The 21,608-nt window shown below is 44.9% G+C and overlaps 1 protein-coding gene and 1 pseudogene across 3 annotated transcripts in view; both read left to right on the forward strand.

The window, feature by feature from the left end:
- The window catches only part of Mcub (mitochondrial calcium uniporter dominant negative subunit beta), a 96,751-nt gene that overhangs the window by 39,534 nt on the left and 35,609 nt on the right, over nucleotides 1-21,608 (forward strand). The window contains exon 1 of one of the 3 annotated variants that reach the window (XM_063260623.1): nucleotides 3,993-4,245. The exons of the other annotated variants lie outside the window; for them this stretch is intronic. The gene's annotated coding sequence lies outside the window, so the exon portion shown is untranslated. Of the gene's footprint in view, nucleotides 1-3,992; nucleotides 4,246-21,608 lie in introns of those variants that run through there. 3 annotated transcript variants of the gene reach the window in all.
- LOC100712819 (pescadillo homolog) lies at nucleotides 13,263-15,546 on the forward strand (annotated as a pseudogene).

Consider the following 21,608-nt stretch of genomic DNA (forward strand, 5'->3'; position numbering starts at 1 on the left):
TTTAGTCCATGTCTTGGTTACTTTTTCATTTCTGGGACAAAATACCTGATATCCACAAGTTAAAGGAGGAAAAGCTATAGCTCATAGTTTGTAGATGGCATAGGGTTTCAAGTTTCTAAGGTTCCAAACATTGGTCAGCTGATACCAAAGCATGGGAGAGGAAAAACAGTCCATGGCTGGGCAGGCAAAAAGCAGAGAGCCTCCCTTTCCTTTCTTATTCCATTTAGGATATAAGTCCATTGTTTGGTACCTCCCACACTCAGGGCAGGGCTTTTTATCATCCACACCCAAAACTATGCTAAACCAATCAGTGGACTAATCGATTTATCACACTCATGAGCCAGCCACTTCCAAAAGCCCTGCCTGTGGAAGATGTGAGATTTTGGGGAGCACATCCAGGTATATGTCATAATAGTATGCTTGCATATCTGTTGTTGACCCACAAAAAACTTGAGCATGTATAGATTTCATAACATTAAGTATGTGTTTATCAATTACAAAAGGAATGCGTGTTTATTTTTTGAAATCTTAGTATGACAGTATTAGAATGTGAAAACACAACCACAAAAACCTTTCTGTATGTCCCTCTCCTTTCATACACTCTGTGGTAACTCATCAAGTATGTTTTTATGTAAAAAGATGTTTAAAATAGAGAATATCAAAAATAACATTTCAAAAATTCAGGATAAGACTTGTAAAAAGTACTGGCAAAGAGTTTTAAGCGGGTAGGAGCTAAAAGTTTAAGAAAGATTCTAAAAGAATTCTAGGAATTTGGAAAGCAATTCTGGGACTTGAAGGATCTTTCTTCCTTTCTTTTTTGATACTGGAATTGAACTCAGGACCTCACACTTGCCAGAGAGGTGTTGTGCCACTGAGTTTAGTATCCAGCCCCTTCATTTCTCATAGAAATGTCAGTATGACTCAAAGTTGAGAGTCATCTGAACCCCTTTGAAAGCCAGTCACCTGGACAGTAATTTTTATGAAATATGCTCTAATAATTCTTTTTCCTGGTTTGGGGAATTAAATCCAGGGCTCTGTGAATGCTAGGCAGGTGCACTACAATAAGTGAGCTACATTCCAACAACATGTCTCAGATAGGTTGGTATAATAATATGTGGTGCATAAATGGAAGGCTCTAAAATGGAAGGAATGACATTGTCTTTTTCCTTTTTATCGGTACCAGGGATCGAACTCACGACTGCCTGCTTGCAAGGCACACACTTATGCCGCTGAGCTAAATCCCCAGCCCCAGGAATGGCATTGTCATTACTACTTTCTCATTGCTGGACAAAACCCACAATTTAAAGGAGGAGAGGTTTATTTTGGCTCACAGTTTATAGCGGTTTCAGTCCATAGTTGGCTGGCTCCGAGGAAGGGTGGTGTGCTGCAGAGGGACCTGGCAGGCAGAAGCAGTGAGACGTCCCTCCTTTCCCTTTTTATCCCATCCAGGCTATGAGCCTATTGGTTGATGCTGACCACACCCAGAGTGGGTCTTCCCTCTTCAGTAAATCTGTTATCTACACCCTGAATCTGTTATCTACACCCTGCCTGTGTTATACCAGGCAGTGGACTAATCCAGTATCACACCCATGATCCAGTCACCTTTCAAAAGCCCCTGAGAGTGGGGAGCATCTAGATATAAATAATAATGGGTAGCTACTCAGTTAGTTTCTGTGGGAAAATGCTGATACAACTGGCTGTTTTGTTTTGTTGAGATAGGGTCTCCCTGGTTTTGTTGAGGTAGGATCTCCCTATAGTCCAGGCTGACCTCAAACTCAAAGCAAATCCTCCTGCCTCCTGAGTGCTGAGATTATAGGCATTTACCATCATGCCCAGCCACAACTTGTTCTTTGTTCCTTTGGATCCTGCATCCAGAATTCAAACACAGATGGAAAATATTTGAAAAGAAATTGTCTAAGAGAACCTGTATACTTTTGCATGTTGTTATTCCCCAAACAATGTAGTATAACTATGACTTGCACAGCATTCACACTACAGTGTCGTAAGTACTCAGAAGACGACTTTGGTCCATGAGACATGTCTTGGTAATCATGATAAAACCATTCTGATTTTATACATATGAGGGAATTGTACAGCTCCACATTTGGGTATCCACAAAGGCTCCAGTTACCACAGACACCAGAACCCACTTTGCCGTACTTTGCTGTCATTAAAGGACCAGCCCATTTTGGTTCACTAATAAAAACTTTAATCTTAAGACTTGATATTTTCTTTAACAAGTCACAGCTGTGGTGTATGATATTCTGTTATACTATGGCTTGTGTCTGCCTGTCCCCCAAAGGCTCATGTGGTTATAGGTGGGAGTTTTTCAGAGGTGGCTGAATCCGTAGTGTGTGATGCTGGGATCAAGAGTGTGTGATTGCTAAATCAGACCCCTGACTGGGTTAGCACTGTCCTAATCCCAACAGTCTAGGTAAGATAAAAGGGGAGAAAGGTGCTGTGGAAGGCCTCTTTTGCTTTTGCTGCCTTGTGGGTGCCATGGACTGTCCTTTCCAGCATCCCTCTGCCTTGGGGAACCTCTATGTACCCTGAGCCAAATAAACCTTTGCCCCTCTAACTCTGGGTATCAGGTATTTTGTGTCAGCTGTGAGAGAAAAGTAACTTAGGCACTTACCAAGCAGATACGTAGTTACCAGTTCATTCACTCAGACTTAATTTTGCTCCTAAAGTGTGTCTTTTCCTTTGCTGGACTGATTTGCATTTCATTTGTTTGGTCTTTGTAGATTCAAAGAAAAAAGCAGAGGATGCTGTTGCTAGGAGTTAAAACTGGTCTTTAAAGTGAAGTAGAGAAGTATTAGGGGTTTAATGTTAATTATTTGTGTTTCCAAGGGGAATTCTGTTTTCAGGCAGTGTGGGCAGCATTCCTGCTTACAGGATCGGACTGAACAAGCTGAATTGTGCTTACAGCATTTTATTATATTAAGATTAAAATGGGGTGTTCTCCTTCTACCACAAAACAAATTTTATTTGGGAATATATATTATATATATTAATTGGGATAAAATAAAGGAAGTATGATGTATGTTAATAGGTAAAAGATGCCAATGATACATGTCGAAGTAATAAGTGGTTCCACTGTGGACTTTTGCTGGGGAGACTAGTTTTCTACATAAAATTAACATAACTCAAGATTCATAGTTTTCAATTCTGATTTACTGACCATTATTTCTAAACTTCGGTTTTGTTATTGTAAAAGTTTTCCTAAAGTACTAAATTTACTGCCAGTCTTAATTCAAAGTATTCTGTGACTGATGGAGGATGAACAGTATTTATGGGCGGGTATCTGGAAGAAATTTGTAAGGAATGAAGGAGTAGTATAATTTTTTTTTTGTCTTTTTCCTTTTTATTGGTACTGGGGATCGAACTCACGACTGCCTGTTTGCAAGGTGGGTGCTTATGCCACTGAGCTAAACCTCCAGCCCCGATTAGTATAATTTTTTTGTTGTCAAAAAGAGTCAAGTAATCAATAATGAGTACAAAGTGAAGGTTCGGTGGAGCTCAGAGCGAGGGTTCACCCCAATGTGTCCATCAGCGGCGTAGGAAAGGGTGGCTTCCTTTTGAGCTTCTGCAGCCTTTCTCCATCTGCCACATTACATTGGAGATGTCCAGTGTTCATTCAGCTTCGGGGTTTGTTTTTTTTTATTAAAAAACAAAACAAAAAAGCATAGAGATAATACAGGATTTCAAAAAATAACAGTAAGAAATCACTAGTTGACAAATTACATATTGTTATCTTGGAAGCAGTTGTTCAAGTTTCAAAATCAGCATAAAAAGTGGACAGACAAACAATGACAGTACAAACTATTCTGTTTGATAAATTCAGCTTCGGTTTTTTGAGAGAGTTCAAGCTGTTCTTGAGCTCATTATGTAGCTCAGGCTGGCCTGGAACTTGAAGTGATCCTTCTGCCTCATTCTCCTGAGTGCTGGAATTATAGGCCATTCAGTGTACACCACCACATCTGACTTCACATGTTTTTGTGAATATCACCGTGTGCCTGGCCTGGTCCCAGGTGCAGTGGGGAGGAGCCCAGGAAGAAGGGGACCTAGTTTAATTTCAGTCTGAGCTAAAAAGCAGAAGTGAAAACCAGACTGGCAGGAGCAGCGTGGAATAGTATCTGCAGGCCGGGGCCTTTGGGAGAAAGGCCACACATGCGTGGCCATTGACACGAAGTCGCTGTTGCAAGGACTTAAGAGAAGAGGGTTCCATCCTGGGCAGAGGTCGTGGTGAGTGTGGGGTCCCCAGGCAGGAAGGAGATTGTGTCAGCAGTGTACACAGGAGCACATTTAGAAGACCAGGTTGAACCGGGCAGCCCATGCACTTGGGAGGCTGAGGCAGGAGGATTGCATTGATTCTGAGGCCAGCCTAGGCTGCATAGTGAGACTACTCCTGCCCCAAAAGCCAGCATGCTGGGGAACAGATTGCAGAGGAAGGGGTTCTCACAGCACAGGAGATTTTCAGCCCAGGAGCAACAAGATCTGTCACCTTCAGAAGATCCCATCATAGCCAGGCGTGATGGCTCACACCTGTAATCCCAGCACTCGGGAGGCTGAGGCAGGAGAATCGTTGCGAGTTTGAGACCAGCCTAGGCTACAAAGTGAGCTCAAGGCCAGCCTGAACTGCACAGCGAGACCCTGCTTAAAAAGACAAAAAAAAAAAAAAAAAAAAAAAAAGAAGATCTCATCAGCTGTTGTGTGGAGAACATGGTGGAGAGGGAAAAGTGGACAGCAGGAAGCCAGGAGGGAGGTGATGAGAGTGGCTGGAGGGAGATGGAAATGGCAGGCAGAGGGCCTTGGAGTTAGCTTTGGAAGCAGAGCTGGTGGCACTTGCTGAGGGGTTGCCTGTTTGGATGAGGGGTGGTGGAGGAGTCCTTGGCTTTTAGTCTGATCAGCTCTGTGGACGGCGGTGCCCTTTCCTGAAATGGGGCCGGGAGGTGAAGGAGTGGTGTGGGAGGAAAGATAACTTTCGGCCTTCTGCTAAATGGGATTTTGTTTTTTTAAAAAATTTTTCTTATGGGTCCACATTTGCAGTCCACCCCCGGTGGGGAGCTGGTGCCCATTGCCTTCCCCTCCCTCCACCACCATTCATCTCTTGGTCCTTGTCTTCATTACTTTTCTCTTTGCTAAGACAAATACCTGATGCCCAAAGTTAAAGGAGGGAAGGAATATGTCAGCTCATTTTGTAGAGTTCTCAGCCCATAATGGTCACCCTCTAAAGCAGGGTGACGGGGCAGAGAGGCACTGCACAGGGGAAAACAGTTCATGCGTGGAAGGCAGGAAGGAGCAGAGCTGTGAGCAGCAAGTGATGAGTGACAGCAGTGACCTTCTTCCTGTCCCTTGTATCTCATCCAGCCTACACACCCAGGATGGGGCACCCTTAGTCCCCCCCAGAACTAGGCCAAGCCAGGCAGTGGGCTGCTTTAGTAATCACACACCCTTCATCCCAGAGTCACTCACTCCAGATCCAGCCACCACAGAAAAGCCCCACCTATGACCACTTGAGAATTGGTGTGGGGGGGGGGGACTTCAGGACACAAACCCACAGCTCTCTTCCCATTGGCGAAAGACCTATCTCCTTGTGTCCTGTTGTTGATTGTTTTACTAAATGGGATTTTCTTGCTCTGCTCTCTGTTCCCCAGCATGCTGGCTTTTGGGGCAGGAGTAGTCTCACTATGCAGCCTAGGCTGGCCTCAGACTCAGTGCAATCCTCCTGCCTCAGCCTCCCAAGTGCATGGGCTGCCTGGTTCAACCTGGTCTTCTGAATGTGCTCCTGTGTACACTGTTGACGCAATCTCCTTTCCTAAGGAAAGTGAGGTTCAGAAAGGTTAAGCACAGGTCCTCAAGGGGAGTCAGGAGCGCACACTGGCTGCTCTGAACTGCGCTTTCTCCTGGGCTCCTGGTGAGGATTATACCAAGTGCCAGTCCAGGAGGAAGACTTCCTCAACAAAGGCAGCGGGCAGAAGTGGGGAGCCAACAGGGTGTGAGACATTTGGGGCAGTGATCGGGGACTTGTTGCTGGAGAGTTATTTGTGGGCCCTGTTAGGTAGGATCCTAGGGCAGCTAGGATTGTGTTTACTTCTTGGTGTCCCTAAGTTGAAATTCGCTCTGTTCTGAGAACTGTTTTTTTTTCATTAATACATATTGATTATACAAACTAATGGGATTTACTGTGATAGCTTAGGGCATCTAAGAGTTTAAATGAGAGCTTTTCTCCAGCTGAGACTGTTCACTAGGAATCAGATTTGATTTCTTTAATCAGATTGAAAAAGAGCACTCTAAATGATCTCATTCTTGGCAGTTGTTTTCCGTCAGTGGCACAGGTCCCAGCTGGCCCGCTCTCCCTGAGCTGTGGCTGGCACCCTTCCTGGGCTCAGCTGTCCAGAGCTGCACGAGCTCTGGAGCTCTGGAGTGTTACTGTGTCACAGACTTCACACTGCGGAGGATTTCTTTTATTCTTTATAGGAGAGCTTATTCTGTTTTTCCTGCTTCCTGCCCTGATACTCAGTCACCAGCTAGGACCAAACCGATGTCTTTCATATTGGGGCATACACATTCAGAGGAAGCAGCTGTGGAAATAATTTCTGCACATGAACTGACTGACAGCCGGATGTGTAGAGTTCTGTCAGCATCATGTTTAACACTTGCTGCACGTAGTGAGGCACTTGATTTGTGTCTTCTTTTGCTCGAGATGGGGTCTCCACATGGTGCTCAGGCTGCACTTGAACTCATGATCTTCTAGCCTCAGCCTCCCAAGTATAGTTGAGATTACAGGCATGTGCCACTGCACCCAGCTGACGTGGCTTTTGATGACAAACAGCACATTCCTCATTTATGAGCATTACCTAAGGATGCTAGGAATTTGTTTTTCTATTCAACTACCACCCCTACCCCATATTGAGTAGATAGCAATGTGAAACTCTTTTAAGTTGGGTTTCATTTCCCAACAGTGACAGGTGACTTTAATACATTTCCCACCATTGGCTGGGCATTTCCCTGCTGTCTAGTACAGCAGGGATTAGCTTTTCTCCAGGGAGCCCTGGTTCCTCTTGAGTAGTATTTTCTGGGGAGATCTGGATGGAAGGTACACTTATTACTGGGGTATGTGACCCTTAGAGATAGAGAATATGCATGTACATGTATATGCACATACATACACATAGAATATACAAAAATAAAAGTTTTATATTTATATACACTTTGAACAATTTGCATTTTTTTGAGACAGAGGCTTGCTATATAGTTCAGTTTGGCCTTGAATTCATTACTGGCCCCATTCATTCTAGCCCAGACTGGTTTAGAATTCATGGCAGTTCTCCTACCTCAGCCTCCAGAGTGCTGGGATTCCAGACATACACTACCACACTAGGTTTAACATTGCATTTTTTAAAGTTTTAATATATATATTTTGGGGGGGGGGGATACCGGGGATCAAACTCATGACTGCATGCTTGCAAGGCAGGTGCTGAGCTAAATCCCCGACCCTCAAAGTTATATTTTAATTTCCTTATATTTCTTTATATTTTTATATATTAAAGCCCATGAGTTCACACCAATACTTGCAGTGCCAATCTAGCACCCCAAGGCTCATTCTAGTTTTTCGCCTTCCATATGTGGCCCCCATCTTTCACAGGATTAGTTCAGCATTCATTGTTCTAGACTTCCCTCCTTATTAGCCATTCTTCTTGTGTGTAAGCATCCCTGTCTCCCTTGCACTCATACTGCCTTCCTCTCTCTGGTCTCCAACGCCTTGTTCCCAGCCACCTCCTTGTCTCCCAGGCAGGCTCTGCCCTTCCACATTGAGGCCGCTGTCCTCCTGCCTTAGGGTCTGGCATCCCTGCAGGCAGCCCTGTGCTGCATTGGGGTTCCAACAGCTGTGCCTGCCATGTACATCTTCTGCAGTGTGAAGCCTGAGACTTAAGAGGTACGGGTCCTAAGGAAGACTGAAATCAGATCTGTGCCTGACACACTCTGATGAAACTGCAGAACTCCAATAGCAAAACTCCTTGAAATTCCCAAGGAAAGGAGGATTATATACAGGGGAAGAACAATTAGATCCATGCAAGGTGAGTTGACAGAGGCCAGAGGCAAAGAAAATCTTCAAAGTTCTAAGGGAAAATGCCAAGCAACTTGGGAGTCTCTAGCCAAGTAAATGAGCAATTTCAGGAAAACAAAGATTGAGAAGCTAAAAGATCCTTTCTAAAGCTCTCTCAAGGAATAATGAAACTGAACACATCAGTAAATAAGAGGTCTGAAGAATGGAGAGCAAAAAGTTAGAAAACTTGCAGAATTTAGGAGACAATTTCTATATAAAATAATAGTCATGATAATTTGATAGTTCTAAAAATAATGATGGATACGGGAATATGACAATTAAAAACTAGATTAAAGAATTACAAAAGAAATACAGAGATAATACCTTCTTAATTGTGACTGACGTATTCTAAAACTTATTACTCTTCCCGTAGCCGAGTATAGAAGCTAACTTTATAGTCCAAGACAAGTAAGAATGTCTTGGGATGTCAAGGGCAAAGCATTGAAGTGTGGGGGGAAAATGTATACCTGAAATCCGATAGAAATAAAAGGGCTATTACAATTAAGCAGGATCGTCGGCTTGATCGGCTTGAGAGCCACCTGAAGGATTAGTACAGCATGCATCTGGGTTATCTGTGGGGTCGTGGAGGCAGACGTGGATCCGTACTTAGCCCTTGGCCCCTTGACCCCAGCCACTTTTTCTCTGCTGTGCTTCCTGGTCACCATGACCTAAGCAGCAGTGCTCCACCAGCCCCTCCCGCCATGATGTTCCTGTCGTGGAGCCAGCTTACCATGGATTGAATGCCCTGAAACCACAAACCAAATAAGGCTCTCACTTTAAATTGTGGATATTACACATTTTGTCTTTGCAAGAAGAAATCTAATATGTGGATATTTTTAAAAAGTCAAATTTTTAGAAAAAGGAGAAACAAAAGAAGCAAAGAAAACAGGCTAAATAGGAAGTCTACAATAAGCTGACAGATAACCAAATATATCTGAAATCACAATAAATATAAACAGATTAAACCCAGGTGTTAAAAGGACAGGAATGGCTGAGGGTGTGGTGAGACAGACTGAAGGTTTGCTGCCCAAAGACTCGCTGAAGGCACTACTCAGAGTCATGAGCAAAGTCTTACACAGAAGGAAGGAGAAAGAATACAGAAAAAATCCTGAATAAAGAACTTGGGAAATACATACACAGCAGTAAACAGAAACTGTGGCTTAAAACCCTGCTGTCCTTGCACGTCCCGGGGCTCACTTCTGTGGAACATGAGAAGCAAGCAGCACTGTGCTGCAGGGGCATCTGCTTCGTAAGCCCCTGGGAGGTAAGTGTTTGGCTTTGAAGCCTATCCTTGGATTCGTTAGTTTTCTACCCTGTGGTGCACCATGATTTTTTGTAGAACTTCACACTGAGCCCCAAGCTTTCATGATTTTTTTTTTTGCTTCACTGTATAAAAGAAAGCCACATTGCTTTAGTACAGCTCTCTTTTGATTAAACTGTTCTTATAGTCTTCTAGATGTGAATTTTAAATCTGTCTGAAAGATGCATTTTGTAGTACACACTATGCAATTATCTTAATCTTGTAATGTCTCTCAAGAACCACATGAATCTTCAGTGTTAAAATGAATTTTTCTTTTTTGTCTGGCAGTTCATGCCATAAGTGGAACAGAAGTAATGTAGACAGCCCTTGGCAGTAGCCCACGCTAACTTACATGGTGTTTCAGACACCTTCCTGTCTGCCAGGCCGTGTTCCTGTCCCTCCAGTCTTTAATCAGCCGTCCTCACTGACCTCAGCAGGACTCCTGAAACTCAATTACCGTGTGAATGTGTCTTCTTCCCTCTCTCCCTCCATTCAGCAGGGAAATGTTTTAGAACACAAATAATGGTCACAGAGAGGCGATATTAATTTTCCTGTCCCACTGTGTCCGGTTAGAATACATTCTGAAATAGTATATTGGCATGAAAGGATATTATTTGGTTAATCAGTTGGTTCCCACATCACTGGGTCAGTGCTTGTCCTTAAAATTTGCTTGTAACAAAAGTGTCTACTGTTTTTCCTTTAGTCCACATGGCTTTGCCCAGAAGCTCTTTCTCAGGGCTTTCAGTAGCATGGGAGCTGCTTTTCTATTTCTGTCTGCCCAGTACCCTTCCTGTCTCTTCTGCTGGACTCATCATGGAGCCCACTGCTTCGTCAGGTGTGGGCAGTGGTGGAGCACCTGGGCCAGGTGCAGCTCTCATCCTGTTACCACAGGGTGGCAGCAAGCGAAGCCTTTATACAGATGAGAGGCTCCTAGCCGCAGTGCTGCGCTGTGGCCACTCTGGAACTGCGTGACTTCAGATTACTTCATCCCCCGCATCCGTACTCTCATATTCCAGCCACTAAGATACAGGAAATCAACTGCACATAAATGGTTAGAACACTGCAGGTGGCAGAATATTATCCAACACACAGAAGTGAGTTGCCCACACATGGGAAGACCGGCTGTTGTACTTCCAAGTGAAAGAAGCCGATCTGAAAGGCTGTGTGCGCTCAGATTCCAACTACAGGACAGTCTAGAAAAGGCCCAAGTACGGCACAGTAACAGACCTCTGCTTGCCAGGGCTACAGGAGAGACGGAGATGAGTAGGAGGACCCTGACATGGGGATAGGGAACTGCTGTGTCTGACACTGTGCTGGTGGATACTTGTCATTAGATGTTTGTCCCAATCTGAGGAGTACCCAGCACCAAGACAGAATCCTCATGGAACCCTGGACACTGGGGACAGTTGTGTAAGCACTGCAGGTTTACCGGTTGTAATAAGCACACACCACTGGCCCAGGGTGTTGATCATGCTGAGCCCTGGCAATGTGGGTGTGTGATGGTGGAATATCTTCGTTCTTTCTGCTCAGTTTTGCTGAAAGCTGAAAACTGCTCTGAAAAAGAAAACATTTAAACTATAGGTGAGGGAGGAGTGCTGGATTGTCCCTTGGGCTGTCTTTAACCGGGTTCCAGTCTATAATTACTGCCTAGTAAATTGGTGCTCAGCTATTTTTCTTTAAAGAATTCAAATGATATAGAAATAGATTAAAATGAAAAAAGTATGGGAAATAACAGTACACTTCATATGGCTGTTATGAAGATTAAAGAAGACACGGTGTGCAGAGCTCTTAGGGACACAGAGAAGAAGAAAGTTCTAGACAAAAGGAGGTGTAGTTATGTCCCTGGGGTCTGGGAGGGCTTCTCTGAATAGAGGGAGAGCCAGTAGGAGCAGAGAATGGTGAGCAGGGAGGAGGCGGGAATAAGGCGAGGTTGGTGCGCGTACCCGGGCCTGAGATGCGTGGCTCCATTGCTGCTGTGTTGGTCCATTTTCTGCGCTGACAGCACCAGCACATGCTGGGCAAGTTTTACAGAAAAGAAGTTTACTATGGCTTGCTGCTTTGTTGCTTCTCCCTGTTCTGCCACACCATCAGCCGTTTTTCCTCTGTAATGCTCCTCTGCCAAGCTTCCATGCCTTAGTGCCAACCAGCTATGGAATGGAACCTCTACAAACTGATGGATGGCCAGGGTAAGCAGCCGTGGCTTGAGAGAGTGGTGGGTGACCCAGGTAGAGTACCAGCAGCCAGCATCTCCCAAGATCCACACCATGTTGGAACTTAGGGTGCTGGACAGCAAAGGAACCCGCTTACCTGCCTGGTAAGCAGCCATGAGCCTACTGGCATGCAGGCTGAGAATCAAACATCCTCCACTCCCTGCCCCCAGCCAGCCAGTGGGAGCCAGAGGTCTGAGCATCTCTTGGGAGGATGACTGTATGCAATATAGCAAATATGGGGCTTTCCTTCTACCATCTCTTTGAAGGCCAATATTGTTATCACTGTTTTGCTTTGTTCTGATTAATTGTATTGCTCTATTCAGTACTCTCTTTTGATAGATTGTATTGCTCTATTCAGTACTCTCTTTTGGTTTTATGCTGTTCTGCATTTGGTTTGGTTTTGCTATACCTGATTGAAAGGACAACTACAGTGAAGATAACGAAATATACTAGGGCACCTACCGCTGTTATCCCGGTAACCTGGTGTCAAGTTCTGTACTAATTTCACTGCTTTGTCTCAATTGGGTTTGTTCTGTCTTGTTCTGTTGTCTTACATTACTTTCAAAATAAAAATAAATAAATAAAAGGGGCTTACTTTGGTTCTGGAGGTTTGGAATCAAGGTGCTGCATCTGGCAGTGGCTTTCTAGCTGGCAGGGTCCCAATGTGGAGCCGGGCACCATGTAACAAGGGGTAGAGCACACACATGTATATGAATATCGCTTCTGGTCCCTTCCTGTTTGTTTATTTTGGCTGCACTGGGTATTGTAGCCAGTGCCTTCACACTGAGCTCCATCTGTTTGTCTGTCTGTTGTGTGTTTTGAGACAGAGTCTTGCTGAATTATCCAGGCTGGCCTGCAGCATGCAGTCCTCCAGCCTTTGCATTCCAGAAGCCTGAGAGTACTGGCCTGCACCACTGCACCCAGCTTTTCCCGCTTCTTATGGAGCCACTGGCCTTCAGTTGAGAACTTGGTTGACTGTCAAATCCCTGTCTCCTCCAGGAACTTGCAGTCCAATTAAGTTTCTACACTCTTAATATCTCAAGAGAGGGGACTAAACTGCAGTATGGTTTTCAGAGGTGCAGGCATGTGCATCCTTCACAGCCATGCCAGGGCTTTACTGGGTGTGAGGGAACCCATCGAAGTGCTCTCAGCCAAAGAACTGGGGTGACTCCACTCCCACTTTTTTTTTTGTCTTTTTCCTTTTTATCGGTACCAGGGATCGAACTCATGACTGCCTGCTTGCAAGGCAGGCGCTTATGCCGCTGAGCTAAATCCCCAGCCCCTCCACTCCCAGTTTAAGGGAGGCCTTCTGCTTTTGTGAGGATGGCACGGGTCGAACCAAGTGGACTTGCTTGGAAGCTGGACAGTAGATGACAGTGGCCTGGACAACAGTGTTGACAGTGGGAACAGTGACAAGTGGGGGAGAGACCAGGAGAGATGAAAGCATGATGGGAAGGACAGGGCCAGGGACAGCTCTGGATTTGATGCCAAGCAGCTGGGACGAGGCTGGGGGCAGGACGAGAGGTTCCACAGGGAAATCCTTGGTGCCATTCTGGGTGAATTAGTAAGGGGAGATGTTAGCTTGTGGACGCCTTGGGAGTGTCTGGGAGAGGGCAGAGGCCAGGTGGGGAGTGGACAGGAAATGAGGGTGAGAAGCCACCGTGAAAAGTTTGGTCAAGGGCAGCTGCTCGTGGGGGGCTATGAAGCTAATGGAGATTTCAGAGCTCGTTAAGATGTGCAGCTTAGGTCCGCACGGACCTGATAGAATCTTGGACGTGGAGTCACGGGAGGCTTGGAGAAGAAGAAGTATGAACGAGCTCTGCCACCAACTATATCACCCGAAACAAAGCCCGCAAGAAGCTGCAGCTGAGCCTGGCACACTTCAGGCGACTGTGCATCCTGAAGGGCATTTATCCCCATGAACCCAAACATAAGAAGAAAGTTAACAAGGGCTCCACAGCACCCCGAACTTTTTATCTCATTAAAGACATCAAGTTTCTCCTCCGTGAACCCATTGTTAACAAATTTCGGGAATACAAGGTGTTTGTTCGGAAGCTCCGGAAGGCCTATGGGAAAAGCGAGTGGAACACTGTGGGGCGTCTGAAGGACAATAAGCCTAACCAGAAACTTGACCATATCATCAAGGAGCAGTACCCTACATTCATCGATGCTCTGCGGGACCTGGATGACGTCCTGTCCAGGTGCTTCCTCTTTTCCACCTTCCCACGGACAGGCAAGTGCCACGTGCAGATCATCTACCTGTGCCACCGGCTTACTGTGGAGTTTCTGCATTACATCATTGCTGCCCATGCCCTGCGAAAGGTCTTCCTGTCCATCAAAGGCATTTACTGCCTGGCCGAGGTGCTGGGGCAGCCCATTGTGTGGATCACACCCTATGCCTTCTCCCATGATCGCCCGACAGATGTGGACTACAGGGTCATGGCCACCTTCACTGAGTTCTACACCATCTTACTGGGGCTTTGTCAACTTCCACCTCTACCAGTCGCTCAACCTCCACTATCCACCAAAGCTCGAGAGTCAGCCCAAACAGAGGTGAAGGCGAGGGAAGACACCTATGCATTGGACTCTGAGAGCGCCATGGAGAAACTGGCGGCTCTCAGTGCCATCCTGGCCCGTGTGGTGGTGCCTGCAGCAGAGGAGGAAGCTGAGGCAGACGAGTTTCCTGCTGATGGCGAAATGGCAGTTCAGGAAGAAAATCGCAGGAAAGAGCTGTTGGCTCAAGAAAAACACAAGAAGCTCTTTGAAGGCCTAAAGTTCTTCCTGAACCGTGAGGTGCCCCAAGAGGCCCTGACCTTTATCATCAGAAGTTTCGGGGGGGACATGTCCTGGGACAAATCTTTGTGCATTGGGGCCACCTATGATGTCACTGACCCCTGCATTACCCACCGGATTGTGGATCGGCCTGGACAGCAAACCCCTGTCATCAGCAGGTACTGTGTGCAGCCCCAATGGTATTTGACTGTGTCAATGCCCGGCTCCTCCTCCTTGTGGCAGAGTACTTTCCAGGGGTGCAGCTACCCCCGCACCTTTCACCCTTCGTGTCTGAGAAGAAAGGGGATTACATTCCACCAGAGAAGCTGAAGCTGCTGGCTCTTAAGCGAGGAGAGGATCCAGGAAACTTGAAAGAGTCAGAAGATGAGGAGGACGAGGAAGAAGAAAAAGAAGAAGATGACAAAGGTGATGGTGATGAAGAGGAGGAGAAAGATGTAGAGGCTGGTTTGGAGAAGAATGGAGAGGCCCACCTGGCAGCCCTGGAGGAGCAGAGGTTGGAGGAAAAGAAACCCAGAGTGATGGCAGGCACTGTGAAGCTGGAAAACAGGAGGAGGAGCGTGAGGCCAAGTGCCTGGCCATCATGATGAGGAAGAAGCGGGAGAGGTACCTTTACCAGAAGATCATGTTTGGCAAGAGGCGCAAAATCTGGGAGGCCAACAAACTGGCACAGAAACGGGAAGCTCATGATGAGGCTCTGAGGTCTGAGAAGAAAGCAAAGAAGGCAAGGCCTGTGTGAGGCTCGGGGCCCTCCTGGCAGCTGGACATGGCAGAGACAGGCCAGCGGACCTCAGCGTGGTAGCAGACCAGTCACATTTGTTCTGGTCACCCTGCTTCCCCTGGCCAGCCCTGGCACCGTCATGCTCTCTGGGTGTGTGAGCTGTCCAGGGTCCTGTGGATGGAGCTCCCTGCTGGGGGCTGAGCAGAGAGGCCTTCTGCATTCTCAGGAGTCAGGCACCTGACAGACCTTCTCACTCTCTACCTACATTCACCCTGGCTTTCTGAGCCCTCACTCGCACGACTGGACCCGTGGTTGTCAGGGTGCTGTGATGGGGTGAGAGTGAGGAAGCTTTTGTTATTAAATGGCTGCACTTAGGCAGCCATCTGAAAAAAAATAAAATATGTGCAGCTTAAAGCCTGTTTGCGTGCCACTGTCTTGAGCTTGTGTGTTATGTGCGAGGTTGCCCTGGGTGACAGCCACCGATAAAGGGGTGAAGTTTGGGGAGGCCTGAGATACCAGCTGGGAGCACCGAGGAGGAAGCACTGTGTTCCAGTGGAGTGGAGGAAGGCAGAGGTGCAGGTAGAGCTTGGCAGGAAGAGCAGAGGGGGAGGTGAGGGGCGACCACGTGATGGCTGCCAGGAGACACCATGTGTGTGCGTGCATTCATGCGTGTGTGCGAGCATGTGCGTGTGTGAGCACATCACTCGGGAAGTGACCAGAGAGAGGCTTACGAATTCTTTACCAGGAACTGAAGATAAAGATCAGAGGTGTTGCTTTTATTGTGCCACACAGATTGAAAAATGAATACATTCTGTAGACTTTCCTCTTGTGACCTAGAGGAACCAGGCGGACATTACATTCAGTTAAAAGGAGAAAAGCAGTTTAAATTTATGCGGAGATGAGGATTTTAAGGTGCAATCTGTGTAGAAGCAAAAGTGGTGTTTCCACCCAAGGGAGCAGTGGGCTGGGGAGCCTGCAGGGGGACAGCACTGCACACCTGTCCGTCACCTGCTCCTACAGAGCCCTGGCAGGAGGGCACAAGCTAAGGAGCAGGGCGGGATGTAGTCACTGGGAAAGCTGCTGTACGCAACATTTAATTTCCATGGAAACGGTCTCTTTTCTGTAGCACCCAGTCCCCAGCTGATGCTCCTTTTCACACCATGTTTCTTGCTCATTTTGGAGCAGGGAGAAACATACTAGTTTTTTCTGAATATGGAGCGGAGGAGACCTTTAAGTATGCACCTAGCCCAGTATGCTGAGTGGAGATCGTATCTTTCATGAAAAGCTGCTGAATCTGAAGGAACAGGGAAGCCAGCTGAATTCTTGTTAACCAGCCCCAATATGTGATCAGTGTGTGTCTCTATTAACGCCTGTGTCGACCTAAAATGATGACAAAGAGGCCAAGTCCCTAGAGAGTGTGTTCAGGACTACATGGAATTGCAGTCCGGATATGTGTGTTACAGCTGACACCAGTCATATCCCAAGGCGTCGGACCAGAAGTCTGGGCTTGTCGCAGGCGTTGGCATCCGCTCATCTGTGGAGTCACCTAGTTTCAGGCAAGTGTCCTTGCGCAAGAGCAGAAGTTTAGCAAATACCCTGAAGGGTGTGGCAGGGTGCCACTAGAGCTCAGCTACTCAGTGTGGGCCTCACACTGCAACTTCAGTATAACCTTGAACTTATTAAAATTCAGATTTGAGGGACTGGAGATTTAGCTCAATAGCATAAGTGCCTGCCTTGCAAGCAGGCAGTCATGAGTTGTGATCCCTGGTACCGATTAAAAAAAAAAAACATAAAAATGCAGATTTGTTGCTACCTCAATCTACTGTATGAACTCTCTGTGCCTGGGGCACAGGACAGTGTTTTTAACAAGTCTTCTGTGTAACCCCTAGATGTGCAAATGCTTCAAAAGCCCGCCTGTTTTCCCGTGGCCACTCTGCCTCCTTTGAGCATTTCCTATGGTCAAGCAGGTGCCTCTTGAACATGACTTCCTCTGTCCCACACAGAAACACCAGCTAAGTGCTAAGTGCCTCCTGATCAAGGGTTGATGAACTCAGTGCCTAGGAACGTGGCTTGAACACAGCCTTTAGCATGACGCAGACTTTGGCATAGAATTGTAGTCAGATACAGGTAATAACGTGTAGAAAGAAGCCCAATCGGAGGCTCAAAGCGGGGACAGTGGCCACTTCCAGGGATGCTGTGGATTGTAGTGCAGAGGGAAAGGCTTTAACCTTCACACCCTGCACTTAGGTCTGGGACTTTCGTACATGCAGAACCATTTCTACTGAACATTTAAAAAGAAATATTTTGATAGAGAGTGAATTCTGATGTGCTTGCAATGGATACATGTTTCTGTTTCATTAAAAGGAAAAGCATTGTAGCCAGTCATGATTGTGCACACCTGTGATCCTAGTGTCCAGGAGGCCAAGGCAGGAGGGTCACTGTGAGTTCAAGGCTAGCCTGCACTGCATAGCAAGGTTCTGTCTCATAAATAAGTAAAGAAATCAATTTTTAGGGTTTTCTGGTGCAGCAGAGAAGCAAAAGGGGAAAAGAGGCAGCCTATATTGAGGATGTGGAGAGGAGTGAACCACTCATGGGGTTGGGCATTTCTCCTCTGCAGGAACGGGGTGGCTGAGGGTTGTGTGACCTCTGACCGGAAGCGGTGCTTGGGTGGGCATAGATGATACGTGAGGAACTGATTGGAATTCTCTTCACGTGCATGGGAAAGGAAAGAGGAAGCTGCAATCAGGGCGGAAGGGGAAAGGGGAGGAAGTGGTTGTCACTTTGACCTTCTGCCACGTAAGACCACCACCATTATGTCCAGTAATTTATATTAGGGCAAAATCCTTTCCTAAATAAATCAACAAATAAAAAGGAATAGTAATATGATAGTCATTATCAAAACTTAAGTGCATGTATTCATTAAAGTTGTATTTGTTTTAACCCTTTGATGTCTTTGATCCATTTTTGGGACACTCACAATGACACTGTGTTCTCTTTGTATTCTTATTCCTTGAGTTTTTCTAGGTAACATATATGAATTTCATGTAAAAATTTAAAAATGTTAATCTTAGGCATAAATGGGTTAAGAAATGATTAGCTTCTTTGTTTCTCATCTTGATGAATTACAAGTTTAGAAATAAGATTCAAAGGAACAGCTTTCAACTAATATGACAGCTGGTGTTTTGTTGCAACTAATGCATGTGTTTAACACTAGAACTATGTATTTGAGTGTTTCATTTCTTTTGTTGATGAGGCTTTGGGTGCTGAACATGATGGGCCATTGTGGGAGTCATTGTCACTGTCTTTATTTTTGATAACAGAGGATACTTTTGTGACCATTACTTTATCAGTTGAATTATGCACCCACAAATCCTGAGTATTTGGAGAATGCAGTACATAACAGTGCTTGATTGTAGCATGATTTGCAAGAGTACTGATTATAAACCACGGGGAGGGGATGCACTGAGGAAACCGGATGGACGTGAGACAGCCTCCACGTGGTCACTAGGCTGCTGAGACCTGGCATGGGTCCGTCAGGTCCGCGGGCCTGGGAATCGTCTCCCGAGTGTCTTTCCTGTTCACCCATCCAGTGGTTTTGCTCACTGCACCAGCATGATGTCCTTGACCATCGCTAGGCGCCGTTGCAGCTGTAAAGCCAGACCCTAGTGAGAGCCCTGGCAACAGCCCCATGCCAGTGTGGATGCCCCCGCGCTGTTCTGCACGCTCCCTGAAGCAAAGGGGAGTATTTTGAATATTCTGAGGGGGTTTCATAGCAAAGTCTCTTTTACTATAATAACTTTTTATTTTTTAAATTAATTTTTGGGTACATTTTAGATATACCCAATGGTCACATTCATCATATGAAATTTGTACCTGTACGTGATATGTCTTAATTCTTTTTTCCCCATGCTCCGCTCCTCTCTTCAGCCCCTCTTCCTCGCCTTATTTATAAAAGGTTGGTTTCTGGTTTTTCGTTCTGTTATTTTTTCCTTTTCCCTCCCTTCCGTTTTCTCTACCCTCTCCCTCCTTCCCCTTCCCATCTGAACATGTTCTTCCTATTTTACACTATGTATTATACATTTGTTTCTTATTTACACTTTCAGTTTCTCACACCAGAGAATCCACGCGATATTTAAACGTGTGTGTCCAGTTTATTTTCCTTAAGAGTATGGTCTTAAGTTGCATCCATTTAGCTAGCAGTATGTCCAGTTAGCCTTCTCTATGGCAGAGTAGCGTGCACTGCATAAAAACCCCACTCTCCTTTCCCATTCTTCAGTTGATCGGCATTTGGGCTGTGTCCAGGTTTCACTATTACACAGTGTGCCACTGTTAACATGGAGGGGAATATATTGCTGTGGTGTGATGCTTTTAATTCTTTCAGGAAGATATCAGAAGGGGAATAGCTGGGTCAAATGGAACCTCTAGTTCTAGTTTCCTGGGGAATTTCCACACTGCTTTCCATAGTTGTTGCACCAGTTCACACTCCCACCAACAGTGAAGAAGGGTTCCTTTTTAACCACAGCCCCGCAGCATTTGTTACTGATTGATTTCTTGATTCAGCCATTCTTTGTTCAGTGATAGGGAATCTCAGTGTTGTTTTCATTTGCATCTCTTGAATGAACAGTGATGTTGAACATTTTCCCATATATTTCTGTTTGTACTTCTTCATTTGAATAGAAGTATCTATTCATTTCAGATGCCCGTTTTGGATGGGGCTGTTAACTTTGGAGGGGGTCTGATTTTTTGAGTTCTTTAAATATTCTTGATAGTAATCCATTGTCTGAAGAGTGGCTGGCAAACATTTTTTCCCCACAGTGTGGGTATTTTTTACTCTATTGGTAGTTTATCTTGCTGTGCAGAAACTTTTTAGTAAGATTAGATCCCAGTTGTTGGTTCTTTGTGACAGTTCTATATGATCAGGGTTTTGTTCATAAAATCTTTGCCCAACCAATGTCTTCAAGAGTTCTCCCTATTCTGTCTTCCAGAAAATGTAATGTTTCTGTTTTAATATTTAGATCTTTAATCCATTTCACTGTTGGTTTTCTGTGTGGTGAGATACTGGTCTAATTTTAATCTTTGGTATATGTAGAGCCAGTTTCTCCATTTATTAAAGAGGCTGTCTGTCTTCCAGTGTTTGGCACCTTTGTCAAAGATAAGGTGATTAGGTATGTTTAGAGTTGTTTCTGCATCTTGTAGTCTGTTCCATTGACCCACAGGTCTGGTTTGTTTGTAAGCAGTATGCCATTTTTATAATGATAGCTTTGTAGTATAATTTCAAGTCTTGGATTGTGATGCCTCCTACCTTGCCTTTGTTGCTCAGAATTGCCTTTGCTGTTCTAGGTCTCTTCTGGTTCCAAATAAATTTTAGAATTGTTTTTTCTAAAACAATTTACTGAGATACGCTATTGGAATTTTGATTGGGATTGCATTACATTTGTATAACAAGTTTATTATAGCTATTCTAATATCGCCATTTTCACTATATTGATTCTCCTACCCAAGAGCAAAGGATTTCTTTCTATTTTCTGATATCCTGTTCATACTTCTTTTTCAGAGTACTATAGTTTTCAATGTAAAGGTCTTTTGTATCCTTCATTAGATTGATTCCTAGGTATTTCATTTTTTGGATGCTATTATGAAAAGTGTTATTTCCCTAATTTTTTGCTTAGTGAGCTTGTTATTTGTGTACAGGACTGTTACTGATTTTTGAGTGTTTCTTTGTATCCAGCTACACTGCTGGATTTGATTATTAAATCTGGAAATCTGGTGGAATTTTTGGGGACTCCTATGTATCATGTGATGCACAAATAATGATAGTTTGATTTCTTCCTTCTCTATTATTATTTTATTTCTTTCTCTTGTCTAGTTGATATGGCGAAAGTTTCCAGACATAAGAGTGGTGACAATGGACACCCTTGACTTGTTCCTGATTTTAGAGTAAAAGCTTTCAGTTTTTGTCCAGTTAGTATGATGCTGTTGTTGGTTTGCATAGATGGCTTTTATCAGATGGAGATAAAGACCAGCTATTCCAATTTTGTCAGTTTTTATCATGAGTGGGTATTGAACTTTGTCAAAGGTTTTTTCTTTATTCAATGAGATGATCTTACGGTTTTTGTCCTTGGCTCTGTTAATATGGTATATTAAATTATTGATTTCTGTATGTTGAACCATCCCTGCATCTCTGAGATGAATTCTATTTGGTCATGGTATATAATTCTTGATAATTTGCTACATTCTGTTTGTCAGTACATTATTGAGAATTTTTGCTTCTAAGTTCATTATGGAGCTTGGCCTGTAGTCCTCTTTCTTAGTTAAGTCCTTCTCTGGTTTATTGTCAGGATAATGCTTGCTTCAAGGAATAAACTTGAAAGTATTGTTTTCCTTTCAACTTCATTACAGAGTTTGAGAAGTAGTGGTGTTAGGTCTTCTCTAAATTTCCTGTGGAATTCAGCTGTGGCTCCATCAGGGTTTGGGCTT

The sequence above is a fragment of the Cavia porcellus genome, unplaced genomic scaffold (genome assembly GCF_034190915.1).
Source record: "Cavia porcellus strain 051 isolate PalLab524CR breed Dunkin Hartley unplaced genomic scaffold, mCavPor4.1 scaffold_14, whole genome shotgun sequence".
In the NCBI taxonomy this organism is placed as follows: Eukaryota; Metazoa; Chordata; class Mammalia; order Rodentia; family Caviidae; genus Cavia; species Cavia porcellus.